The 19,520-nt window shown below is 36.6% G+C and overlaps 2 long non-coding RNA genes across 2 annotated transcripts in view; one reads left to right on the top strand and one right to left on the bottom strand.

The window, feature by feature from the left end:
• Nucleotides 1-6,084, top strand: part of LOC140699017 (uncharacterized) — a 30,014-nt gene extending 23,930 nt beyond the window's left edge. Inside the window, exon 3 of the long non-coding RNA XR_012077046.1 lies at nucleotides 5,905-6,084. This is a non-coding gene — a long non-coding RNA (uncharacterized lncRNA). The remainder of the gene's footprint in view (nucleotides 1-5,904) is intronic.
• Nucleotides 6,085-17,430: 11,346 nt separating this feature from the next.
• LOC116285438 (uncharacterized) overlaps nucleotides 17,431-19,520 on the bottom strand; it is a 36,783-nt gene continuing 34,693 nt past the window's right edge. Inside the window, exon 3 of the long non-coding RNA XR_012077047.1 lies at nucleotides 17,431-17,664. This is a non-coding gene — a long non-coding RNA (uncharacterized lncRNA). The remainder of the gene's footprint in view (nucleotides 17,665-19,520) is intronic.

Raw genomic sequence — 19,520 nt, 5'->3', positions numbered from 1 at the left:
CATCGACCTCTGCTGACAGGTTAATCAATCTGGTTTTGACCTAAAAGCTTCTTCTATTCAAATCCACACATTTCAAAGCATCTCTTTAGGATATGAATAGTCTGTAACTTGTGAAACCTTTGAAAGTCCAGGGCTTCCCTGTTCAATATCTGTTTCAATTTCTACCATGTTTAAAACTGTAAACGAGATGGACGAATGAAAAACGTGGATCTGTGTATGATTAATAATTTTTCTGGAGAGTGACAGTTTGACGTGAGACTCAGGCTGCCTCCAACCCAACACAACCCTGTGGTGAGCAGATTCCAGCAGACTAGGGTTCTATCTGGATTTCAATTTCAAGCCCTCTGCTACCTAGCCAAGAGGACCACGCTGCTGTAACTTCAGTGTGATCACACAATTACTCCACTTGTTCCTCACAACAGTTCTGTAGGTTGACCAGAGTAGAAATTAACATTGGCCTTAAACAGAAAGGGAAAGTGAGGCCTAGAAAATGAAGTAATTTGTCCAAGGCAACATGGCTAGTAAGTGCCAAAACTGGAATTAAAACTGAGGATATTTCATATCGAGGCAACAAAATTTACTACATTATGTAGTCAAAAAAAAGCTCAGTTGGGAAATCAGGAGATGAATTATTAATAATTTTGAGCCTTGAAAAACAGTATTTCATCAATGGAGATATACTTGAGATATATGTTAAAAATGGAGCAAATAATGCAAGCACAGATGCTCTAAGAGAAAAGCAGTAAGGAGAGAAGGGAGAAGTCTGTGTGTATAGGGAGAAAACATGGAACCTGAGGTTTTATGAGATAAGCTGGGAAAAATAAAAATAAATAAATACATTTAAAAAAACAAAAGGATTGACACAACTCTCAACTAGAACAGTGTTACTCTGCAAGAGGGAAAAAAGACCAACTGGCCCCAGAAATTCCTTATGGACATGAAGGTTGATGAGAAGTCCAAAAATACGGTCATTAATACTTGTATAAATTTACTAAAATGTTCAGTGCTGTGTGACGCTTACTTTGTTTCATTCTTATAAATCTGATTTTAAAGACTCAGTAACAGCTATAGCAAATTCAAATATAGAGTCTGAAGATCATGAGTCCTTATACTCTCATTTGGTGTGTAGTTAGTGTCCCTCGACAGCTTCACAAAAGTATTCTGATCTAGTAAAAGGAAAATGAGCTTTTTTTTTTAAGTTATAGCTTTTATAATTATTACTTGGAATCTTGAATAAAGTATTTAACCTCCCTAGGTATCAGCTGCTGCTTCTGTAAAGTGAGGATTAACATGCCTGCACTGCAAGATCAGCGGTCAGGGTAGGACAAGGTGAAATACTTAACTTGGCCAATCTTTACTTGTGAGGCATGATCTTCAGATGCCTTACAGTATTTTAAGGATGCAATATTTACCTGTGTGTTTTTTCCATCCACCACTTAAGTGTCCTGTGGGATGCAACTGAGGATGAACTGACAATGCTCACAGTATGAATTACTACCAGTAGGTGGCACTGATTATTTTTATTTTTAAACGTCCCAGAACTGAAAATCCTATATATAATAAAGTGAGAAAAATATATAGCCCTTCAAGACAAGAAAGCTTAAGAATTTGAGAAAACCCTAATCTTTATATTTTCTGCTAAGGAACAAAAAGTATTTCTGTAGTTAATCTTTCATAAGATTTAACTTCAAACAAAGAGTGATGGGTATCTGCATCTTGGAGAATATAGCCATAAGACAGGCTATACAGAGAGAGGACTACTCAAATATGTATGCACCAAGAGTACAGAGTCTTCAAAGAGTCCAACTCTCTTGTAGGCAATCTTGTCTACTGTCACTGTCTTCACTTTCTATTCCTCACTTCAATGATAGCTATCTTAATATTGCAAATCTGTTTAATGTTGAAGGACTATTTTTTTCCTGATTACTGGCAAGCTAATGGATTCTGCAAGAAAGACAGGTAAAAATGTCAACAATAGATAAATGGTGTACATATTCAAAGAGGCTGTCTCACCCGTGTTCTGATATACATCTGTTAATATCGCACGCTAAACGTGCAAGGCTGTTTCTTTTCAAAAATCAGGTTACATGTGAGTTCAGATGACAACGTCAACCTAGCAGTTTTGTGTTGCTATGCCGAGAAGACAATGTTTTCTATTACAATAGTAAAATGTACATCTATATTATGAACAAGGTACATTCAGCTCCAGGCAGGGCTGATACAATTGGAACAATTTCCATTCACTGGCATATGAAACTCCTTTCTTCAAAGCAAATATAAATTAACTCAATCATTCAGTAGGCAAACATTGGGCCTCTTTGTTATTCCAGGCATTGGGACGGCCATTTGGAGGAAATAATCTGTCAGTCTTTGAACTGATTCTATCTGTTGCACAGGTATTGTGATAACACACTTGCAGGATTAATCCAAGTCTAGGTTGCATAACCTGCCAATTTCTAGGAAAAAAAAATGTGAGCACAGCCAACCTAGATATTATGAGCATGGATTTCTACTTCTAAAACATATCACCATCTTGTAAACAGTAGAGTTAGCAGACAAAACGCTCTCCTTATTTGGTTCACTTGAGGCTTTCTCGTACTTTCAGAGATACTGGAGAGACTAGTTTTATGCTCCCAACTTGTTTCCTTTTTCTTGCTTTCACTGCACAGTAATGAAGGCTCCTGGAGAAGATGACAGTCTGCATTTTAGCATCCCTCTTCCCACTCCAGAACTTCCAATCCAGAGAAGAGCTCAAGAATTGGGATTTTTGCTGGAGACTGATTTGGATTTGTAACTCACTGAAGGCACTGCCTCAGTTGGCCTCCATTGAAACAGATCCCACTGTTTCCCGCCTCTGCACCATCCCTGCATGTTCCCAGTCTACTTCAGGCTATTATATTTATGTTAATCTATGGAAAACAGAAGCCATTGTTAAGACTGCTAATCTATTTTGAGAGAGAGAGACAAGATAACAAATGTTTTATCTTGTATAAACACAAAATACTGAAAAGGATTCTTTATTGAAGACTAAGTTATCATTATCTCAGGGAAATCTTCATTAAAAAAGTGACTTTGAGCTACAAGTCAACATGTGTGTCTCAATAACTAGGCCTTATATCCCAACAGGTATTGATCTAAAAGCAGTGAGTTTTGACAGTGCTATTCATTTTGGCCAATGCAGGCATAAAAAACTCTGAAGCTATCATTCAGTCTACTAGCTTGCCATCGTTTCATGGATATGGGTAGAAATGCAGTAGAGAATAACCTCCGTTTTGTTGGAGGTTTACAGGGACACCATGACCTGGCCCACGGGGATGGCTGCAAGAACAAAGAATGCCTGCAGCAAGAAGATTGCAACAATCAGCCACCGCCCCCCGACCCTTATTTTTTGTATAAAAGGAGCCTGTAATCTGGCTAGAGCAGGATGGTTCTCCAAGACATTAGTCTGCCATCCTCTCCGTCTGCCGGCTTTCCGAATAAAGTCGCTACTCCTTGCCCCAGCATCTCGTCTTCCGATTTATCGGCCCGTCATGCGGCGAGCAGAAGGCGTTTGGACTTGGCAACAGAAAGAAGATTCCTGACTCCTCAGTCAAAGGTTATCAGCAACTTACTACTCACAGCAATATTTAGCCCAGGAGAATTAGTTCCCTAAACCCGTTTCCAACAGAACTTCTGCCGAGAAGGAGATCCTGAGTTGAGGGGACCTGAATCTTTTCTAGCAGGTAGTGAATGTTCGCCTTTTGTCTGAAGAAAGAAATATTATCTTTATTCTACTGGACAGTGAAGTTGTCTGCCCTATTCTCTGGAGGAAAAGAGTAACTTTATTTTCTAAAGATGTTTGCCGTACAAACATATTTGAAAAGGTAGTCTCAAACAAAGGGGAATAGGACCTCCTTTGCCGGACATATAGAAATACAAAAGACTGAATCTTCCCCAAATGTGCCACTTTTGCATGAGAACGAGTTTGAGCTGAAGGCAGTCAAGACCCTGGGGATTCATAAGAAACTGCTGCCCCTCCCTTAGCTACCTAGAAGAATTTAAATTGGAGATTTTTCCCCAAGAAAGAGTTATTACCGGAGATAAATTTTATCTAAGTAGCCGCATCTAAATGGCAGGGCAAACATCTAATTACCAAACATCTCTTCTTTGTATCCTGTGAATGACCCTCCTGTCCTCGGGAGCCCCAGCCCCCTATTCCATTCCTTAGCTCAGAGTGACATATATACCTCATTTTACCTTCCTGTCTCTGAACCTCTCATGTATGTGGGTTCCTGTACATATAAAATTAAATTTTAATTTTTCCTGTTACTTTGTCTCATGTCAATTTAATTCTAAGACCAGCAGTAAGAATTTATAAAGATTGAGGAAATTTTTCTTTCTCCCCAACAAGACCAGTGATATTTCAAGTCTTGAAATACTAGAATAAAACTATTTAAAAAGTTAAAAGAAAATTTCTTCATTTATTGTCCTATCGTGGAGACGATCATAAAGTCTCCTCCTGAATACTTCAGGGCAAGGTAACTTATTATTTCATGAGACAGGCGATTGCATTGTTCCACAGTAAATCTTTATCAAAATTGACTTTGCAAAGATTCAATCTTCTGCTGAAAGCAATAATTGCATTTTTAAAGCAGTTATACTATTTTGAATCTTGCTTGAAGCCTGTAGTCACCTACATTCCTAAATGATTTTTTTTCCCTTAACATCTTCTGCAATTAAACAGCATCTCCTCCCTTCTTTTTATATAAAATTTATTTTTTGAGGGTAAGGACAGAATTTGGTATTAGTGTTTGTTTATTTCAGCTCAGAAGGTTGACCTGCTGATCACTAAATTTAGTTCTATGCAGGAAAAAAAAAAAGTCTTTCCTAATGGATTTATCAATAGTCACTGCTAGTTACTGCAAAGGTGAGAATTTCACCAAGAGTTAATGGGAAGTCACAGGTAGAATTTGCGAATTTATTTGATTATCAAAGATAATTCTTGGTTATGACAAAAAACATTTTTTTTTAAATATGAAGTCTCTTCTTGGATTATGGGAATTGTCTTACTTGATAAAAATTAACACTTGATTTGGAAAATATCTGCTTTCTTTTAAACTCTGTAGTCAAATAATTGCTTTTAGAATGTGTTATGAATATTGGCCACATTTCATTTACATCCACAAGAACTTATTCATTCAGAAAAAAATATATTATACTGTTAAATAAAATTCAGATTGGACAAGACAATCTTTGCTTAAATGAAAAAAAAAATCAAAGAGACTATTTGTAACTTTCCCCCCAGATTTATAGTTCAATTATTTCATTTCACAAACTTTGGTTAAATGTTTTTTGGAGTATTTCACTGGAAATAGTTTATTTCATTGTTTTAATCTGAGTGATGACTTTTAAATTCTTATTTATTACTTGGAACTGTTAATCCTCCCCTCTTCCTACTTTATGGGTTAACACCTGGAAAGGAATGAGAAGAAAGATAATTACTGACTTTAATTTTTAAAATAGCTTTAGAACTTAGACGCTTTAATTTTAGTATCTACCTAAATGATGGCGATGATCATGACGATGATGATGATGATGATGATGATGAAGATTTGCTTGAATCCACATTTAAGACGTGAAAGAGGATTAAATCCACACTATCTTCAGAAAGTCAATGATAGTAGGTAGGATATGTGCGAAGTAATGCCATTCTTTAGTGTCCGTGATGGCTAATTTTTTGTAACTTGACTGGGCCACAGGGTGTCCAGATGGTCCATCAAACATTACTCTGAATGTTTCTATGAAGGTGTTTTTACATAAGATTAACATTTAAATTGGTAGACTGAATAAAGCAAATTGCTCCCCCTAATGTGTATGGGCCTCATCCAACCAGCTGAAGGTCTGAATTTTGACTGCTTTCCACAGGATATTGGCTTATTCCTGTCTTCACGCTCAGTCTGAAACACTGGCTCTTCCTGGCTCTAGTGCCTGCAGTTTTTTGACTGAAACTATGCTACTGGCTCCCCTGGGTCTCCAAGGCACTGATTCACTCTGCAGGTCCTGAGACTTCTCTTCCTCTGTAACTGTGTGACCCAATTTCTTGTAATAAACATCTTCTCCAGAAAACCCTAAAACTGTGTCTTTTGTAGACTCCCAGATAACATTTAATAACACTTTATCTATAAACATATTCTATAATTTTATTTAAGGCTCTACCTGGTCTTGTTTCTTTTCCTCCTTTGTACAAGTCCTTAAATCACATGCACATACACCACAGTAGAGTATCAGAATGCTAACTGTATAAGTGGTATATGGAATATAACATAAAGCATATGGTATCAATAGATTACGACAATGTCTATAACTTCCTAAAGCACGTTTAACCATTCCCCCAAAATGAGTGTTCCTTTCTTCTTAAGCACACAAACAGATTACATTTCCTACTTGACTGTAGTTATGTGTAGCCATATAATTGAGTACTAATCAAGGAACCATGAACAGAAATAATATATGCCACTTTCAGGACTAGCTCATACAAACTTCCCACTAGAGTGTCATATTTTTTTTCTCCCCTTCTCGCTAAGACAGAGCCTACTACTAAGGTCAGCATGTGATGAAAAGACAGACCCTCAGAGTAAGTCCCCAAAACGTACACACGAGGCAGAAATGTCTGTATCCTCCCTGAGCCTCCACTCCTGCTGACCAGGGATATCTAACTCGGAACGCTATGTGGGTGCAGAATAAGCTTCCCTGGAGCCTGAACTCAAACGTACTTGTGGTCGGTGGTTACTGGTGCCTCCACAGCACCACCTACCATAACAGGTATCTTGGTTTGGAAGAGATTAAAACTGGCCTGTAAGACAGAAGAACTGGTAGAATTCATCATGCAATGCCATCTTGCTAGGTTGAACATATTTGATTTTAATACAGAATACAAAATGAAGAGGTAAAACAGGGTTTTGAAAGTTTTACATAATAAATATTTGCTGCTTAATATGTATGAGGCTTTAGGCTAACAACTGCATCAAGTACCTACTATAAAAACAATTACTACTGCCAAAATACTGCCCTCAAGAAAACAAGCACGGTTCACACGTGCTCTATCTATACATTAAAAAAAAAAAAAAACTGTCACCTGCAGGAGATAACTCATTATTATTAGTTTTGAACCACTGAATAAAGGCCTCTAGGGAGGAATAAATAGAAAACAGTAAATTCTATGGTAACTCAGAGATAAGAGACTACTTTTCAGTAGGTGGTAAAAAAGGATTCCAAGAGGAGATAAGATTTTGTTGAGTATATTAGATAGATAGATAGATAGATAGATAGATAGATAGATAGGAAGGAAGGAAGATCGATGCAGCAAAAACTCACACATTTAGAGAGGTATGGAGAAATACTACTTTGGATAGTAGGATAGTAGGAGAGAAACAGAGAAACAGTGTAAACTTAAGGCAGTGAAAACACCATACTGATCAGACCTAGGGGTGCACATCTATAGATAAGTCACCAGATACTGGAGTGAACTAATGCTTAGAGCTAGTCAGATGCTGGTGGAGTTCTTTATGCAGTTTGCTAAGGATTTTAGCACTTATTTTGTAGGTAATAAGAGATTCATTAAGTTAAACTAAATTGGCAATTTGAGATGATCTGCAGATACTAACTACTATATATAAAATAGACAAGCAAGTTTATACTGTATAGCACAGGGAACTATATTCAAAATCTTGCAGTAACTTATGGTTAAAAAGAATATGAAAACGAATATATGTATGTTCATGTATGACTGAAGCATTATGCTCTACACCAGAAACTGACACAACATTGTAAACTGACTACACTTCAATAAAAATATATGAAAAAAAAAGTTGAGAAGTGAAAAAAAAAATAAAGCTTCTACAAACATCCAAAAAGAAAAAAGATAATCCAAGTATATTTAAAAACTGAGGTAACTGTTCCAAGGTGCTTATTTTGAATTAAAAGTTAAGAAAAAAATTGAGATTTTCTTCCTCGAGTCTTCTGAATTTTCAGTGGCTATTTCATTTTGGTAAATCACTATCAAAAGGTATTCCATAGACAATCTGTGAAATTCAATAGAATAAAAAAAAATCTCAGAACCAAGTGTTCAAGTGCTTTCATAAAGAAGTAGAATAGGTCCCTAATCATTTCCAAACGCTTAGAAGCACACTCTACTGACTGTTGCTTTTTATAATTTCAGAAAAGTGCAAAACAATTTTACTTTCCTTTTAACAAGGTGTTGAGAAGAGCACTACATTTCTTTTCATGTGTCAGATGTGTCCTTTTGTTTAGGTGACTGCTTTCAGACTGTCCTGCAGAAATCTGTTCACAATAAGTGGCAAATTGGTAGGAGCTTTGTTTTGGTTTTTCACCTCATTACATTTCTCCTGTATGTGTTCATCCATCAGAATGTCTAATCTCATTCCAAAATTACCAGCTTCACTTACCCCTTAATAATTGGTACCGCCACCCCAATAATAACAATAATATCATTTATAATAACAATATTCATAATGGCAGCTTAATTTTCTTTCATAAGAATTTTCAGGCAAATATGATTTTACAAAGTCGTTTTTCAACATGAATCTTGGGGGCAAAAAAATGATAATCTTTGAAACAGAGAAAAATACTGACGGAAGGACAACTAAAGTCATGCTGAGTTAATGCACAATGGGTGTCATGGTCGTGGTAGAGGATTTAGATGTTTGAGGATGGGACAGGAGATAGTAATGTCTGTAGTTTCTGATTTTAGTGAAAACATTCGCTCTCTCTTTCTAAATCTCTTAGAAAAAGAATGAAGGTACTACAGAAATATTCTCCTCTCAAAGTGAGTTATGAGAACTCAAAATGGCTTTGTAAGGATACCAAGCATAAGTGAACTCTACAAGAGAAGTGTGGTGTCTCAGGCAGGTTTCAAAGTTCAACCCCAAGCTCCCTTCCAAAGTGAGCAGGTACTTTAAAAAATACCACTTTTGTGAACAGGATTTCTGTGCCACTGTAAAAAGACAAAAAGAGAAAATCAAGCAAGACCCACTTCAGAAAGATATATGACAGTTTGTCTGGACGAGAAACGTTGTGTGTGGGGTTGGGGGGGCAGGTTTCAATTGTGTTATACTTGTCGTTATTAAGTGACAGTTTGCAAACAGCCACATAAATACGGCCCATGAAAAATGGACTAAGTGAAGCACCTACCTTTGGTTCACAAAATTCTAGGCTTAGGCCTGTAGAAGATCTGGAAGGTCAGACTACACGCACAGAGATGCAGACAGGTTGTACCAAGTAGTAGCCAGAGATTCAATCAATGGCATTCTTCCCCCTGCTTTGAGTTCAGCCGCTCAGATTTCCAGATCTCCAGATGACGTACACTGGATCCTCTTCCCTGCCCCTTCAGCTTTTATCTCCAATCGCTCAACTGTACTTAATTCAGTGACTCAGACACAGAAAACTAACAAACTCATGAATGCCTTCCCGTGCCATTCTCTCTTCGATCCCTACTCCTTTCTAAAATGTGTTCTCTGACTGGGAAATGCCCTCCCTCCTCAGACTAAAAGCATTTTTTCACCACTTTGAGCAGCATCTCTCCCGCTGAGCCTTCTTCTGTACTTCCCCCCAAATCAAGTGTCCTGTCTTTGCTTTTTCTCCACTATTCCTATAAATAACATGCATGTACCAGAGTTCTCACCTGTGAATATTACACATACTATTCATTGTGTCTTTCTCCTCCATGGGACAGTCATCTCCTTAGGGAGGGACCACTGCATTCCTCCTAGTATCTGCCTCATAATACACATTTCACATATTTGCTGAGAATGAATGAACCTAAACATGAGCATCTTTTCCAACTTTTTATGTATTAATCATTCCATGGAAGAAAACAACTTGATGCTTTGTCTGCACAGCCAGTACCCAGCTGTTTCCCTTACTTGTTTAGTACCTTCAAGGTTTATTTCTATCCTCCCCTTAGTTTTGTTTTGTAGAGGTTTTCTTGTTGTTGCTGTTGTTCCTTCTTCTGTTTGTTCTTTTGTTGCCATTTTAATTTCAAATTGTTGGTGAGTCTGATTATGTATGTTGTTTGTTAGGAACGGCTTTTCTTAGCCATTCTTTCAGATTAATTTTCACTCTTCAGGTCAAAATAGAAAATATAATAAACATTTAGATGCACTATTAAGTTTCCTAGCCTATAAAGCTTAACTTTCAGAATCAAACATCTAAGGTTGAAGGCTGACTCCACTCAACCCTTATCATAGGACTTGAACATGCTTTCTTCAGTTCAATTCAACTCAATTCAAAAAACATTTATTGACTGATTGTGCTTGTCGCAGGGCCCAGCAGCAAAGGCCAGGTAAGTATCACGGGATTGGAGATACGCAAAGCAGACCAAAACAAAACATACAAAACACTTGCTTCATTGCTCACAATTCGCACACTCCACAGACTGGTCCAAGCAGGGAGACTAGAAACAGGGCTAACCAACGAACCAGCCACTGCAAGGAGGGGTCTGGGAAGGAGGCGTCTCAGCACAAGCAGTGGTCTCTGGCCTGGCAGCGGGCCTTGTGGTAAGCGTGTGTGGGAAGCCGCCTTCTGCTCTGCCAGAGCCTCCAGCACCAGCCATCTGGAACAGTTCTCCGTGGCATAAAGTCAGGTCCTCCAGCAAAGAGCCTTCAAGTCTCTTGGCTGAGTGGTCTCATTTTAAGGAGTGTGCCAGTAGGGCGTAACGCTAATCCTCCGAGGGTCCTGTCGCTATCAGTTTCTCCTTCTGTTCCAGTGAAGTCTTTCTATCAATGTTGCCAAACAAATACATTATCTAAGCGAACACTCTTAATTTATCACTCTAAGACACCCACAGTCTTATACCCAAAACTACTAATATGGAAGTTAAGACTGGCCACTGTGACTCCATTTTGTACTATTTCACACAGCCTGAGTCCTATGAGTTCCACACCAGACAAGTAGGGATCATAGCACAAAAGAAACCACATCATGCAACAGCTTATCAAGAGCAAATCTGTTAGCTAATTAAGCGCGGTAAAGCTCTGAACAAGACAGACTCAGGCCTTGCCTTCGTAGCAGTATCGGTCTTGAAGGAAACATCCTTTAACCACATGCTGCAGGGAGTCTATTGTCTCCTCTGAAAGAACGGTGGCCACAAACCTTAATCTTCCAGGAAAAGATAAATGGGATGATACGTATGAAATTTCTCCCCATGGTGTGTGGCAAACTCAAGGTGTTTAATGAATGACAGTTTCTCTGATTTCCACTAAAGATAATATAAGGTAGCAGGGTAATCCTATCCTATGAAATTGTGCCAAACAAGTTTTTCAGTGATGCTTTAGAATAAATGTATACATAAATCAACTATAATTTAAGTGAAAGTACTCTGGGCAAATGGTCCAAAGACTGATTTCAAAATCTAATTTTATTATTTGATTTCTGGTAACCTTGGATAGCTTAGCTATCCTATTATCCAAGTTTTTTATACTAACATTAGGGAGGGAGAAGTCTTCTTCTACCCTTCTAATTTCTGGCTGGTCTAAGAATTAAATTGACATGAGACAGATTAATAGGAGAAACTCAAACAAAAGTTTAATAATATGTATATGTGGGAGAGACCCAGGAAAAATAAATAATTCACCAAAATGGCCAAAGCCCTCACCTTGAATACCACATTCAGCTAAAGACAAAAGAGAATGTTGGGTGTATTGGAATTTCAAAGGGGAGGAAGGTGATTTATAAGATGGAAAAGCAAATATTTAGTAAATAAGTGTTTGTAGGGACACTAGACTCTGTTTTATTATTAGGAAATAATAAAGATTAGAGCAGAAATTGATGAAATAAAAAATAATAAAAATAAAGAAAATCAATAGAACCAAAAGCCATTTTTTTGTCAAGTTCAATACAACTGAAAAAACTTTAGCTATTTAGACAGACAAGTCATACTACTGGAACCAGAAATGGAAAAGGAGACTTACTACCAACTTTACAGAAATACAAAGAGTTAAAAGAATACTAAGAAAAATTGCATATCAATAAATTAAGACAATTTAGATGGCATTACTTCCTAGAAAGCACAAATTACTGAAACTAATACAAAAAGAAATAAACAATGTGAATACACCTATAACAAGTAAAGGTACTGAATTACTAATCAAAATCCAACCAAAAAGTACAGCCCAGGTCCAGATGGCTTCACAGTTGAATTTTACCAATTTAAAAAATGATTCATGTTGATTCTTCTCAAATAAAATCAGAGGGAATAATGCCCAAATCATTTTATGAGATAAGTATAACCATGATAAATATCCAAATAAAAACATCACAAGAAAACAATAGACTAATACTTGTAACAAATATGAACCCCAAATCCTAAACAAAATACTCACAGAATAAATTCAGCAATGTATTAAAAAAATTATACACTGTGACCAAGTGGTATATCTCAGGAGTGCAAGGTTTGTCTAATACCAGCAGAAAACACCTTATCAACAGAAAACACACATGATCATCTCAATAGATGCAGAAAAAAAGCATTAAAAAACAAATCATTTCTTGATAAAACCTGAAAAACATACGTATACAAAGGAGCTTCAAGTTGATAAAAGACATCTATGAAAAACTCAGAGCTAGTATCACATGTAATAGTAAAAGACTAGAAGGAGAAGAAAGACAAAAATATTCACTCTTGCCAATTCCACGCCTCATTAGACTGAGCCTTCAGGTAGGGCAGTGAGACAAGAAAAAGAAATAAAAGGAATCTAGATGGGAAGGATAATGAGTCTATTTGGACTATATTTGGATATAGGGCTTTTAAAGAGTGATTAAGTAAAAACAAGGCCTTTACGGTGAGCCTTCACCCAAGCTGACTGGTGTCCTTAGAAGGGAAACTTTGGACACACAGAGACACTGGGGATGCATGTTGAATTATCACCATAATGTAAACAACTAGAAATCTCCCCTGCTCCCAACTTACAAATGTAGATGGTCTTGATGAAATTGGGGTGGGGAGCAGGCAGCTTTTGGTAAAGCAATCATGTCTCTTTTTTTCAGTTTTCTAGTATGATTGGCAAACCTGGCTTTGAATGGGATATTGTGCAGAGTGAATGCAGCGGCTGCTCAGAATTGATTTCATCTGTATCTTTCCAGTGGCTTGCAGTTCTTTTTTTTTTTTTTTTAAGAAGCTTGCTTTTTATTTTGCTCTCTCTTTATTATGATTGCTGTCTGCCCCTGTTCCTTTTTTTTTTAAAGTCGGAGTGTATCTGGCCAAAGCTTTACAGCCAAACGCCCTCTCATTTCTTCCTTCGCCGTCCCTACTCTACGTTTGCTGCAGCGGGGCTTCTTATAATAGGAAAGAGCAATGGGAAGCAGATGCAGTGCCATCCTGCGCCTCCCATGCTTAAGTGGCTATTTTATATTCCTTCAAAAACAAATTTATCACTTTATGCATTATTTCTCAGTCCTGCAGATGAATCCTTACTATTCTCATTTTCCTAGACAGTCAATGTCTTGGTTGAACCTAAACCCTAAAAGGTGGTATTTACATAGTTGAACATGTATATTTACCTCTTTGAACAACTTTAGGCAAATGGGACTTGACCTGTTAGAGTCTCAGAAACTCTTGAGAAAAATACACAAATTGAATAGATGCATGACATAATAATTTCTGAACAAAACTCAAAGCACAAAAAAACTTGTGAATTCAGGATAAGTTTTAATAATTGTATACTGCATTCATTACAACATTTACACACAAATTAAGACAAATATGTAGCACATAATCCCTAGCCTATTTACAGATTTGTTTAGTGCCCATGGGAATTCACAATATTTTCAAAATCTTTCTGCTGCTCTCATTTCCACTGTTTCAGAACCACTGCTCTGGGCCATTTGATAACGGGGCATAGCTAAGATGAATTCAATGCCCTCTAGTGGATATATTTCTTTTTTGTTTAGTTTTGTTTGTTTGTTTCTGTTTTTTGGATCAGGGATCTATATGGTCTGTGATGTGCTGAATTTCTGAACACACATACCTGCCTGAGGTACAGAAAAAACACCTCTGAAATTTGGACGGACTCACTGTACTCATGCTGTGGTCCACTTAGATGTACTTACTGGGGACACAGAAGGAAAGCTAAGTTTCTTGGGGTCAAATCTAGGCTGATCTTCATGTTTATTAAAGTTGGTTCCTCCATGATACCAAGTCCAATATGGGTAGAGTTGTCAGATTTAGCTAATAAATAGGGTATCAGGCTAAATTACAAATTTCTTGATAAATAATTTTTTTTTTCTTTTTTAGTATAGGTAGTGGGTAAAGTAGTATTTGGGATACGTTTTTATCTGACTTGAGAATTCTTCCTAGAACTTGGGGACATAAGTCACAGTTCAATGGTAAAGGGGAAATTCAAATACCAAGTAGATCAGTTTCTAGAACATCACATTCAAAGGGAAGAGACAGGGTCAAAGTCAGAGCTGAAGGTCAGTTAATCTACAACTGAGTGTAGATGTCGAACAGAATGAGAACAGGAAGAAGAAAAACAAAGAATTACTAGGTTTCCTTATTTTTCCTTCTCCTTTTATTTATTTTCTGATGTGATGATATTGAGTTCCTGTGTGAATCAAGCTGCATAAACAGCCAGATGTCAGTTGATTATTGGGGCAGACTTTTATATTATAATAACTTCAGTACAAAGCCAGAGGTTAAAGTAGTTCTCATTTTCTGACTCTAAGTACCAGCAGAAATTGGAATAATAGTGAAAATTCCTGGCCGTACAATCTTTAGTTTATAAGCACCCTTATTAGATTAACAAATTAATCCAACAGTTCCTAGGTGTTGCAATTGATGTCAGAAGAAGTTAAAGTACCTTTCAAAGGGGCACCTCCAAAGACAGTGTAAGAGCATGGACGAAAATACAGAAATCCTGCCATTTGCTTAGTTCTCCATGTATTGATACGGTGGACATCACATAGAAAACAAATTTTAGTTGAAGAGAAAGTTGAGGTGACACAACACAGAGGAGAAATGTGAGTCTAAACTTCAAACTCACAGGTGCCAGAACTCTGTTGCAGCTGCCATATATTTTCCAAGATGAAAATACATGAAATTCACTTAAAACTATTTAGCAAGGGTGGCATCAAAGGCAAATGGCTGTAACAAAAAGGAAGTGGTGAGAGACATACAAGTGTTACTAGACCTTCAATGGTGTCAGAGAACTGTTGACGATTACTTTTTATGAAACTTATTATATGTTGATTTTCTATGTTAGACTGCTTCCATTCCAAGGAACAGATTCAGAAAATCTTAAGAAATAGGTGTGGGATATACATGGATTAGAACTGGAATTTGCAAGCCCTAAGGATCAGAGGAAGTTCAAAAACCTAACAGCTCTTATGAGCTAGGTTCTTGCTCATCAAAGTTTAGTCCTTGGTCCACCAAGACAGATTTCACTGGACTGTTGTTATAAACGCAGAATCTCTGGCCCTGCCCTCATCCTACAGACTCTAAATCTCTATTTTAAGAGATTCCCAAGGTGACAGTTATGACATTAATTTAGGAAAAGCTTAGATTAGATGTCCCTTCTCTTAGTATCTCAGCCTTTGTTTAGGTTTCTCTCACTCCTTACTATTCAATCACATCTCTACTCTGCCATCAGATTCCAGAGAAATACAGTTAGTTTAGCTAGTTATTCTAACTTCATGGTGTGAAGCTTCTGGACCGGGCCTTTCCATGAGTCATTTTTATATTTGTAGGCACCACCTTGAGTCATGAATACATTGGTGCTCCAAGGACTGACCACTCATTTAAAACAGGATATGAAAGGATATGTGGTTTCCTCAACAGACAACTGTTTGGGGAGTGTTAGCTGGAAATGAATTTAGTGCAGCAGGTGTCATAATTCCTCATCTAATGTAGTGTTATGGTGGGAATGCATTGGGTTTTTTGATCTGTTTTGTTTTTGTTGTTGTTTTTTTAAGATGAAGCTAAAATACATTTGATACAGACAAAATGGAAGCTAATACAGACAAGAACACAATGATAATACAAGGGTAGAAAGAGAATGTATCCTGATAGAAATTAAAATTTCAGTTCCAATTCCTGAGATCCAAAGTGTCAAGCGCAAAGGTTCTATCCTCAACATTCTGTGCATTTTGACAAGTGTAATTAAAATTTCATCACCCAAAAAATGTCCCGGCGCTCCTTCCTGTCATCCCCAACTCCCATAGTTTCTGCTTTCTATCACTATAGATTAATTGTACCTGTTCTTCAAAGTCATATAAATGGGAGCATACACTTTTATTTCTATTTTTCACTCAGCAATATTTTTCTTATTTTTTTAAATTGAGGTTTACATTGTAGTGAAATGTATAGACCTTAAATGTACAATTCAGATTTTTATAAACAAATGCTTACGTGATCACTAACCCAACCAAAGATACGTAACACTTTTATCACCCCTGGAAAGCTCCATCGTGCCTCCTCTTAGACAAGTCCTACCCAGAGGCAACCACTATTTAGCTTACCATTATCATATGTTGTATTACCTCTTCTTGAACTTCAGGTGCATTAAATATCATATGACTTCTTCACATGTAACTTCTTTTGCTTAATATGTTTTATAAATCAGTTCATGTTATTTCTCATATCTGCAATTAATCGTTTGTTACAGCTTAGTCATACTATACTTTTGAATACCACAATTTATTTACCCGTTCCCCTCTTAACAGGCAGTTGTTTTGGTTTTGTTCTATCCTCCCATCTTTTCACTTTTATGAACCAAGTCGTTGTCCACTATGAACATTTTTACACAAGAATTTGTCTTTCCATTTGTGAATGTGTGTGTATCAGAGAGAGAGAGAGAGAAAGAGAGAGAGAGAATATGTCTGTCTGTATTTTCCATAGATGTATATTTAACTTTTTAAAAACTGCACTATAGTTGATTTACAATTTTGTGTTATTTTCTGGTGTATGGCAAAGTGATTCAGTTATATACATTCTTTTTCAGATACTTTTCCATTATGGGTTGTTACAAGATAATGAACATGTTTCCTCATGCTATACAGTAGGTCCTTACTATCTATTTTATATATAGTAGTGTGTATCTGTTAATCCCAAGCTCCTAATTTTATCCTTCCCCATCCCCCTTCCCGCTTTGGTAACCATAAGTTTGTTTTCTATGTCTGTGAATCTATTTCTGTTTTTTAAGTAAGTTCATTTGTACCTTTTTTTTTTTTTAGATTCCACATATAAATGATATCATATGATATTTGCCTTTCTCTTTCTGACTTCACTTAATATGATAATCGCTAGGTCCATCCATGTTAAGTGTATATTTAATTTTGTAAGTGTATTAGTTATCGATTGCCATGTAACACATTATCCAAAAACTTATTGGTTTCAAACAACAAACATTTACTCTTTCATGGTTTACATGGGCAAAGCATCTAGTCGTGACTCAGCTGGGTGCCTCTGACTAGATTTACAACATGACTGAAGTCAAGAGGTTAGCTGGGGTTTCCTTCAGTCATCTTAAGTCTCAAGACAGGGAGGATCTATATACAAGCTCACTCAACTGGCTGTTGGCAGTTCTTTGTCCTTGCTGGCTGCTGGTTGCAAACATCAATTCTTCGACACAAGAATCTTTCCACAGGCAGCTTGTTTCCTTTAGGGTATGGACTCTAAGAAAGGTACAAATGGAGAGCAGGACAGACTCTCAGTCTTGTGTAATCTAATCTTGGAAGTGACATCTCATTTATTTTGCTGTATTCTATTGATCAGAAGCAAGGCATTAGGTCCAGTCCACACCGAAAGTGAGGGATTATACAAGAACATGGACTCAGGGAGATGGAGATCATAGAGAATTATCTCAGAGGCTGCCAACCATGATGAGGCACTGCCCAACAGCTTTCAAAAATATGAGTCATTTTACACTAAAAAAACAACCATGTATGAGGGTTCTAGTTGCTCCACATATTTGACGATATATGTCTTTGCTAATATTTGGTATCATTTTTTTAATGTTAATCACTCCATTAATTGTCAAATGTCATCTTATTATGGTTTTCCTTTTCATTTCTTTAATGACTAATGATTTTGAGGAACTTTTTTGGTGCTTAATGGCAATTTATATCGATTGTTTTGGAAAGTATTTTTTTAAAAAATCTGCCCATTAAATACATTTTTTTTACATTGACTTATAAAACTATTAAGAGTATTTCTATATCATGGATACAAAACTTTTTTCAGAAATATATATCATGATCTATTTCTCTCAGGCTCTGCCTTTTTTTTTAATATTCTAATGGTTTCCAAGGATGAATAACAGTTTTATTTCAGTGAAATGTACTTTAAAAATTGTTTCTTTTATTATTAGTTTAGTGATTTTTGTGTCATAGGAATTATTTGCCTTACCCATGTTTGCAAGGTCTACTTTATTTTATTCTAGAAGCATTGTAGTTTTAGCTTTTAGGTGTAAATCTTATCTGTTTTAAACAAATTTCTGTATAGGATATGAAGAACAGTAGATCAAAATTTATTTTACAGATAAATTTATCTAATTGATTTAGCAGCATTTGTTGGAAAGCCCTTCTTTACCCATTGTATCTTTGTCAAAAATTATTTATCTCTGTAAGTGTGGTTTTATTTCTGGACTTCTGTTCCACTGACCTTAATGCCAATGCCACATGGTCTTATCAGTGAAACCTGATGTCAGGAAGCATAAATCCTCAACTTTGCTCTTTTCTTTAAAAATTGTATTATTTTTGGCCCCTTTAATTTTCAACACAAAGTTTAGAATCAGCTTTACAATTTCTACCAAAAATCTGGTAAATTTCTTGAAAACAAATCTTCAACAGCTATGGGATATTTGGTTTTACAATGTTATGTCAAATTCCAGTGTAGAGCACAATTTTTCAGTTATACATGAACATATATATTTTCATTGTCACATTTTTTTCTTTGTGAGCTACCATAAGATCTTGTGTATATTTCCCTGTGCTTTACAGTATAATCTTGTTTATCTATTCTACAGTTTTAAAATCCCGTCTATCCCTTCCCATCCTCCATCCCCTTGGCAACCACAAGTTTATATTCTATGTCTATGAGTCTATTTCTGTTTTGTATTTATGCTTTTTTTTTTGTTTTTTAGATTCCACCATATGAGCGATCTCATATGGTATTTTTCTTTCTCTTTCTGGCTTACTTCACTTGGAATGACATTCTCTAGGAGCATCCATGTTGCTGCAAATGGCATTATGTTGTCGGTTTCTATGGCTGAATAGTATTCCATTGTGTAAATATACCACATCTTCTTTATCCAGTCATCTGTTGATGGACATTTAGGCTGTTTTCATGTCTTGGCTATTGTAAATAGTGCTGCTATGCACATTGGGGTGCAGGTGTCATCCTGAAGTAGAGTTCCTTCTGGATATGAGCCCAGGAGCAGATTCCTGGGTCATATGGTAAGTCTATTCCTAGTCTTTTGAGAAATCTTCATACTGTTTTCCACAGTGGCTGCACCAAACTGCATTCCCAC

This window comes from Vicugna pacos, chromosome 10 (genome assembly GCF_048564905.1).
Source record: "Vicugna pacos chromosome 10, VicPac4, whole genome shotgun sequence".
Classification (NCBI taxonomy): Eukaryota; Metazoa; Chordata; class Mammalia; order Artiodactyla; family Camelidae; genus Vicugna; species Vicugna pacos.
The sequence above is the reverse complement of the archived record's forward strand: the minus strand, read 5'-3'. Positions and strand labels throughout refer to the sequence as shown.